The sequence below is a fragment of the Canis lupus genome, chromosome 11 (genome assembly GCF_011100685.1).
Source record: "Canis lupus familiaris isolate Mischka breed German Shepherd chromosome 11, alternate assembly UU_Cfam_GSD_1.0, whole genome shotgun sequence".
Classification (NCBI taxonomy): Eukaryota; Metazoa; Chordata; class Mammalia; order Carnivora; family Canidae; genus Canis; species Canis lupus.
In genome coordinates, this window is record NC_049232.1 from 17,168,500 (window position 1) to 17,175,956 (window position 7,457).

The 7,457-nt window shown below is 46.1% G+C and overlaps 1 long non-coding RNA gene across 1 annotated transcript; it reads right to left on the reverse strand.

Moving 5' to 3' along the window:
- Nucleotides 1-956: 956 nt before the first annotated feature.
- LOC111097970 lies at nucleotides 957-6,607 on the reverse strand. Its single transcript, XR_005366638.1, has 3 exons — nucleotides 6,323-6,607; nucleotides 2,738-2,958; nucleotides 957-1,660 (listed from the first exon to the last, which is right to left on the reverse strand). It is a non-coding gene; the product is annotated as an uncharacterized LOC111097970 (long non-coding RNA).
- Nucleotides 6,608-7,457: the final 850 nt, after the last annotated feature.

Below are 7,457 nucleotides of genomic sequence, written 5' to 3' on the forward strand. Positions count from 1 at the left end.
CTCTTGAATTTACCGTTGAATTTTGTGTTAGACAAGAGTTAGAAAGTATTGTTTTAGGGAAAATGTGAAGGCCTCTGAATCTGTCATCCTCTAATGTGCAGGTTTACCCGAGCCTGCTATACTCCTAAATCAGGAACTCATCCCCAGAAACAAATATCTCATCCCCACATACCCTTGGTTCCACTCTTCTCAGATATGAATGCGGATTACCAAGATGTTCTGATCACAGTGCAAAGGAAAATAGATGTTTTAATCCACAGAGTAGGATCAGTGATCCGTGGATACCAAACGCAAATGTAGAGGCTCATGACTCAGACCTGGTCAAAAATTTTATTAGCAGTCATTAGATAACTGCTGAAGCTTTTGGGGTTGGGGGCGGGGAGAAACATGGAGATCTTGTGCTAGAAGTGTTCACTTACCCAGTCTAAAAGGAAGCAGTTTACAGGGTCGTTTTACGCATCATATCTCTAGTAACAGATCAAAAAAGTTTTGAAATGAAGCAAGCAGTGTTCTTGATTTACATATAGTACACATAGAGGCCTATAACAACTACTTCTGTGAGAGATAATTCTACTCGTCCTTTGATACATACCTTTAGCCTCCATTAAGCCATTTTTTAAGGAGGTAGTCACAATTTGAAAAGGGAGCTATAGGAGCTATCCGAATGATCCACAAGCCACAGGCTATTTTTATTTTAAGCCCACAACATTTTTGCAGAAGTCTAGAAAATGGAAGTCTAGAAGACTCCCAAGTTCCTAAGAAACTTTACTAGTTAAATTTAAAAGATGACAGGGATAATTTGGGAAAAGGGGGTGGGGGAAGCGTGGAAAGTTAGGCTCCAAGAAAGATTCGAGAATTGGGAAAGATTGGCCTCTTCATGGCTAAAATTCTTACTTACACCCATACTTCCCTCTGGGAAGCAGTGGATTGTGAGGACGGGAATTAAATTTTCTCTGAATTTTAAAAGTTTTTTTTTTTTTTTTTTTTTATCATAATAAGCAACTCTTAGCTACATGGTACCAGTCTCAGAGGTATACCCTCCATCCTTCAGGTAATCTGCAACTTTCCCATTAGTAACGATAATCCTTTGTTTACTGTTGATGCACCTGTGAGTTCAGTGTTCTGGACAAATTTCACACGTGGGCTCTTTTCAGAAAATTGATAGTAACAAAGCACAGGTGTATTATGTATTGAAACACAAGAACAGTGGTGTGATTCAGAATTGGAGTTAAACCCCTCTGTACTGCCAAATCCCTGTTCTGTGTGAAATTCCTCCCTTGACCTCCACTGCTTCTCAGGATGACCCTCCCCTCTTGATGGTTGCCTTTGTCCTTTACACATGCCCCACTACCTTTCTTCCACACAGTATACATGTCTCCATCTCCCCTGATGCTGGCTGTGAGGTTAAGGAATGACCTCTCTTCCAAATTCCTCACAGTTTTCCTTTTTTATTAGTTAAATGTTTGTCAGTGGCAGGAATAGAACCCAGAGCAGGCAAACAAAAAAGGGAAGTCCAGGAAGAGAGCTGAGTTGAGGGACGCTGTGAAAGCGGAGACTCAGTAGCGTCCTTAGAGCCCTGTCTCTCTACCATCTCTCTGGTTCACCTCTTTAGGCTTGACTCTTCAGGTATACTGTCACCACGCAGAGTGCCCAGTGCCTTCTGTAAAAGAAACAGCCCAATTTTGGCAATGACTGGAGTGGAAATGCAATATGTTGGTAGCAAGAATAACTCCATATATGTCATATGAAGAGACTATACTCTCCCTTGGGTTTGCCCTTAGAGCCTGGGGTTTATGTGGCCCAGGAAATGAGGGAAGGGCTTCAGATGTTCACACTGCCAAGGCTGGCTGCTGCTCCTGATCTGGGCTAACTTGGCTGAGCAGTTGATTCAAAGGTGGACAGTTGAACAGGCCAAACTTAGCATGCTATTACCCTTACTAGGTTCCCAACACTCTACAGCTAAATGCTTAGTATCTCTTCTCTCCTCACTTTGTACTCAACCCAGTAGTCACACAGCCATGCCCAACTCAAAGTGTGTGTTCAGAGGGCACTTGGCAGAGCATTCCTAACCTCCTTGTCCATGGTAACTCCATTTCTGGCACCTGTTTTGTCTTTTCTCCTTAGGGTTGTACCTCTCTGGAACTCCCGCTCACACCACAAAGCAGGATCTCCCCAGCCCTAGAATGAGAACCAGCTCTTCTTTCTCTTCCCTTTCCTTGACAATGAGTCTTCATGGCCCTCAGGAAAATGCAGAAACCTCAGCTAGTAGGCTCTAGGTCACAGAAGTGTCTGCTTTTCCTACACCATCTAGAAATGCAATAAACATTTAGAAATGCAACAGCGGAGTCTTCCCTCACCAAAACAGGCAGAGTATACTTTTTCTAAAATAATTGAAAGCAATCTGGTTAACCTTCTCTATTATATTGCATTAAATTCTCCACAGCTCCACCTTATTATCCTTGAATACCAAGTCCGACAAATCTAAGAAGCATGGTACAGGATTAATTTCTCTTTGGGAAGATACTAGTCCCCAGACTAAAATGGGAGAGAGTCAGTAATCTGAGATGTTTGGGAGGAAAAAAATCAATGGGATTGAGTGACAGGTTATCCTGTGTGTTGAGGGAGAAGATGGAGTCACTCACGGTGCCTTGATGGGTTGAGTATTGTCTTATTCCTAATTCAGGAAAAATGGGGGAGAAAAGAGGACTCCCATTTGCTACCTATTTGCATGTTTTACCTTAGTTAACTCTCACCACACCCCTCTGGAGTGGGAACTATGATTATCCTCATGGTAGAGTTGAGGAGTGAGGCTTAGAGGAGCTGTGATCACAGTGAGCAGTGGAGTCAGGTCAGGAAACTGGGTCAGCCTCTGGAAAGTCTCTGTATTTCCATTTCCTCTCCCAGGGGCGCCTTCCAGTACTTTTATCCTCCTGAACTTCTCTGAAGAAACATGGCCTCCTGTAGTAAACAGAAAATCATATCCCTTTCATGGAGCTATACCGATGACTTTCTTCCAGGTCACTTTTTAAAAGTTCAAGAGCACCTGGCTGGCTCAGTTAGTAGAGCATGCAACCCTTGATCTTGGGGCTGTTGACTTTGAGCCCCAGAGTCCAAGAGATAGCTCTTGTTTCTCAGTTATTCTAGTACAGGTTCATCCAACAGAACATGTCAGCTCTCCGTGCAACCTGAGCTTGGTGCGCAGCTTTCTGCCAAGGAGCTAATTTTGTGCCATGGTTTTACAAATAGAAGAGTTACTTTGACGTTTGGAATTACTTAAGCCTGTTGGAGGTATGAACATGACTTTTCCTTTATCTACACTTCCTTCCTTGCTGTGTGCAAGATAGTGGTATCTTTTGGAAATGAATGAGTATCTCTATAGGTCAATACCTTATGGTGTACTTTTATAGCATTATGAAAAAAAATTCCCTGTGATATAGGTTACTTCTAATGGGAGGGGGGAATTAAAACACAGAGCATTGCATGTCCACATTTGTTTCTTCAGCCATAACAACAGAAAATTAATGGAAGTGAGGAATGCATTCAAATAGTGTCTCTGGTAGGAAATAGAAATCCAATCAAGAAATGAGAAAAAATGTAAAAAAAGGAAAGGAATATATGAAATATATAGATTTTGAAATTATACAAGCATGCTCTACTTAATCGCTAAAAAAATTCAAAATTCAAAATTCAATGCATAGGGATTGAAATTTAATGAAGGATTATTAAAATCGACACAGTAAGAAGTAGAAAGCTCAAACAGTAACCATGGAAGGAAATGAACATAATTTAAGTACTGTCTCCCAAGAAGGTTCTGGTCCCAATGATTTTATTGGTACCTTATTTCATTGGTTCCATAGCTAATTGTCACAACTTCCAGATCCCAGTATTTTATGTTTAATTCCTATTTGAATATCTCATCCCCTACACACACCTTTTCCCAAACCTGCTTGGTTTCCTGCTTTACCCATTGTCAGATTCCTTCTATAGCCCTCCTACTTGTTCTCTGAGGCTGTCCCATTGTTATTCGATTTCCCAATTAGATTGAGTAATTTCCTTAATACTTTCATATCTCCAGTCCCTTATCTTAGTTGGGGATAGTGGGTTTCAATACAGGATTTTTAAATGAATGAAGCAATGAAAAAAATCAATTATTTAAAGGGGAAGCCTGCCTGATGATGACAGGGAAGTGGATACACGAAATTAAGGCATGGAGCCTTTTGTGAATGCAGCTTCATGAACTGGTGACATAGATTAGGGCTCTCCAGTTTTAACAACCACACACTAATATGATTTGTCTGCTGTAAAATGTTTCATGTGTGCTTGAGTTCTTGAGGCCAAACTTAAAATCACTACTGTTTCTGTTTGTTAATGTGTTTCCTTCATGCTAATCATTAGGATATCATTATTTGAAGAAAGGGTCATTTATTTTTGTGAAGAAAGAATCATTTAATAAGTAGTTATTGATTCAGTGAATACTTATTTGTGGTTGTCTCCCTAATACTTAGCTAGTGCCTGGCACTTCCTAGGTTGTCAGTAAATATTTATGGGGCAAATGAATAGAATCAACTTGCTTAAAAACAGGGTCTGACTTTCTACTAGGTATGTCGATCACTTGTCCAAAATGTATTAATGGATCACCTCCTTGCTGGTTCTGGTTAAGAAAATGCACACAGAATGGCGGGGCAATGGGCCTAGTCACTGGCAGTATGATGGGGTCCTCTCATACTCCCTTTTGTATCTCCTCTCCTAGACTATTGGACCATTTCTGACTATAAGTGACCTCTAAAGACAAATAATTAATTAAAAAAAATAAAGACAAATAATTAATATTACAAATATTTGAATTACTCCATCCCAAGTACCATTCCAGGGTCATAAAAAGGAATAGGAGGACATGGCCCCTGTCCTAGAGGAATTCACAGCCATCTGTGGTAGTAAATAACTAATTGGGAAGCAAGCCAAAATCCAAGAAAAGTGAAGCAGGTTTTTTGTTTTGTTTTTTGTTTTTTGTTTTTTTTTTTTTGGAAATGCTCTAGAAAAACATTTGCTGGAATAAAAGGTCACCACTATTGGCTATTACTGAATTTAAAATTACACATCGATACCTTTTCTGTCTGCCAAGTTTGAGCTGAATGCAAAGAAACCAATGGGTATGGGTGCCTATCATGAAGGACCTCACAGTAATAGTTGGCAAATTTTCCATGTGTCATCTCACTTAATCCCCAAATCTCCAATAAGCTAGTTTCTATTATTATCCCCCTTTTACATAACAGAACAGGCTTCCAGATCTTAAGCGATGTCCTTGCCAAGGACCCTTACTTCCACCTCAGAGAAAAATTAGGTACAGTGTGACATGAGACCAGGAAGCCTGGAAACCATCACCTGGTGAAGAAAGCACATGCCCAAGAACCCAGCCCTTAAGGGGGTCCTAACACTGAAGCCCAGATGGGCCAGGCCACGTAGTATTTCAGAGGCTGAGCCTCGGAGAGGTGAGCGGAACCTTGAGACTCTTGCTGCGCAGCCTCAGCCTCGGGGGTGATTGGCCTAGACCAGGTGGAAGAGCCTGGGCGCTGGAAGAAAAAGAGAATCTGCAGGGGAGCCAGTGGTCGGCAGCAAGGAGGTGGAGAGTGGTCGAGGGGAGGTGGAGGCTGTGGGGGGGGCTGGGGAGGGATGGGGAGAGCGGGTGGAACCAGAAGTGGGGAGAAGAACTGACTGAGCGGGGGAGGGATCCGGGAGACAGAAGCTGGGGAGGGAGCGGGGAGAGCAGCTGGTGGGCAGAGGAGGGGGGCAGGTGTCCTCTCTGAAGTCGTCTTTCAAAGGCCCCTCCCACGGCGGAGAAGAAAGAGGGGTGGGGAGGAGGAAGAAGGGGATGGGGGAGGAGGGGGTAGGAGGAGAAGGAAGAGGCGGTGGGGAGAGGGAGGAAGGGGGGTGAGGAGGAGGAAGGGGGTGGGGAGAGGGAGGGAGGGAGGGAGGGGGCAGGAGGAGGAAGGAAGGGTTGGGAGAGGAGGAGGAGGAAGGAAGTGGGGAGAGCGAGAAGGGGGGTGGGGAGAGGGAGAAGGGGGGAGGGGAAGGAAGGGGGGAGGGGAAGGAAGGGGGGAGGAGGAGGAAGGAGGGGGGAGGGGGGGAGAAAGGGGGGTGGGGAGAGAGACAATGGGGAGGAGGAAGAAGGAGGGGTGGGGAGAGGGAGGAAGGGGGTGGGGAGGGGGGGTGCAGGAACCCAGTGCGAGCCCGGAGGAAAGGGAGCCGGGGCTTAGCCAGGTGCCTAAGTGTTTGCTTAAGGGATTAGTCGCCCGCTCCGCCGAGCTCAGGCCCCGGCTGTTACCGTAAATGCCCTTTGAACGCTCCTGGTGGTTTTTGTTCTTTGAGGCTGAGGGAGCCTTTCGGCCTCGCAGGTGTCCGCTGTTTTGAGAAAACTCTGCGCCCGGAAGGCCGCGATGGGGACAACTGCTCGTTTGTCGCGAAACCTCGGGTCTGCTGCGCGGTCCTTTTCCGGGACGGGTGACTCCGGCCTGGCGACCCTCGCGGTGCGCGGCGGAGAGCGGGGATCCCCGGTGCGGCGCGGCCGGCGCGAGGGGGGCCTGCAGGGCGGGCTCGGGCTCCGCCTCCGCCTCGGCCTCCGCCCTCCGCCTCCTTCCCCGCGGCCTCCGGCGGCCGCTGCACCTGCAGTCCCGGCCTCGCCGTTCCCTTCTGCCTGGTTTGACATTTCTCAAGTTTCACCCTTTGATCTATTTTATCTATCTGTTTTGAAGAGAAGAATGTGACCTGAAGATGTTTCCTACTTTTAAAAACAGACTTTCTTCCTTATTCCGACTCGAGTTGTATCCGGGGGCGCGGGCCGGGGAGATGCGCGGCTGCGGGGCCCGCGGGGGGGCGGGGCGGGGCGGGGCGGGGCTCCCCCTCGTGGCTCGGGGCCCGGCCACTTCGGGGACTCGAACAGAGCCTTCTGTTCCCTTTTTCAGGATGCAAGACCCGGTCCTGCCCTCGTGAACTGACCGAGGAGAAGGAGAGTTTCTTCTCCTTTTAGCACATTTTTGCATCCCTAAGGTTAGAAAAAGTGTCCAGCTTTTCTCAGGGTGGCATGGACCCCGGCAGAGGAATTTAGTGACGTCCGATTTCGAGTAACCAAACCCCTACCGGGGAAATAATTTGGGGTAGAATTCTTGCCGGAGGCCCCAGGGCTATTCTTGCCATGAAAATGAGGGAAAGGGAAGGGGTAAGACCTAGAGGAATTGAATACACTAGGTGCCAGGTATTTTACATTATTATTATCGAATCTTAGAATATTCCAGCTTGGCTAGGACTAGTCTCATTTTACAGAAGGCAAGATTGAGGTTCCCAGTGGCCCAGGGTCTAAAACAGATGTAGCCACGGTTCATACGGTGACGTGATGGACTCCAGAGCTTTGCACTAATGAGAACTCCTACAGGAGGTGAGAGTTTGCTACTTAATTCCCTCTC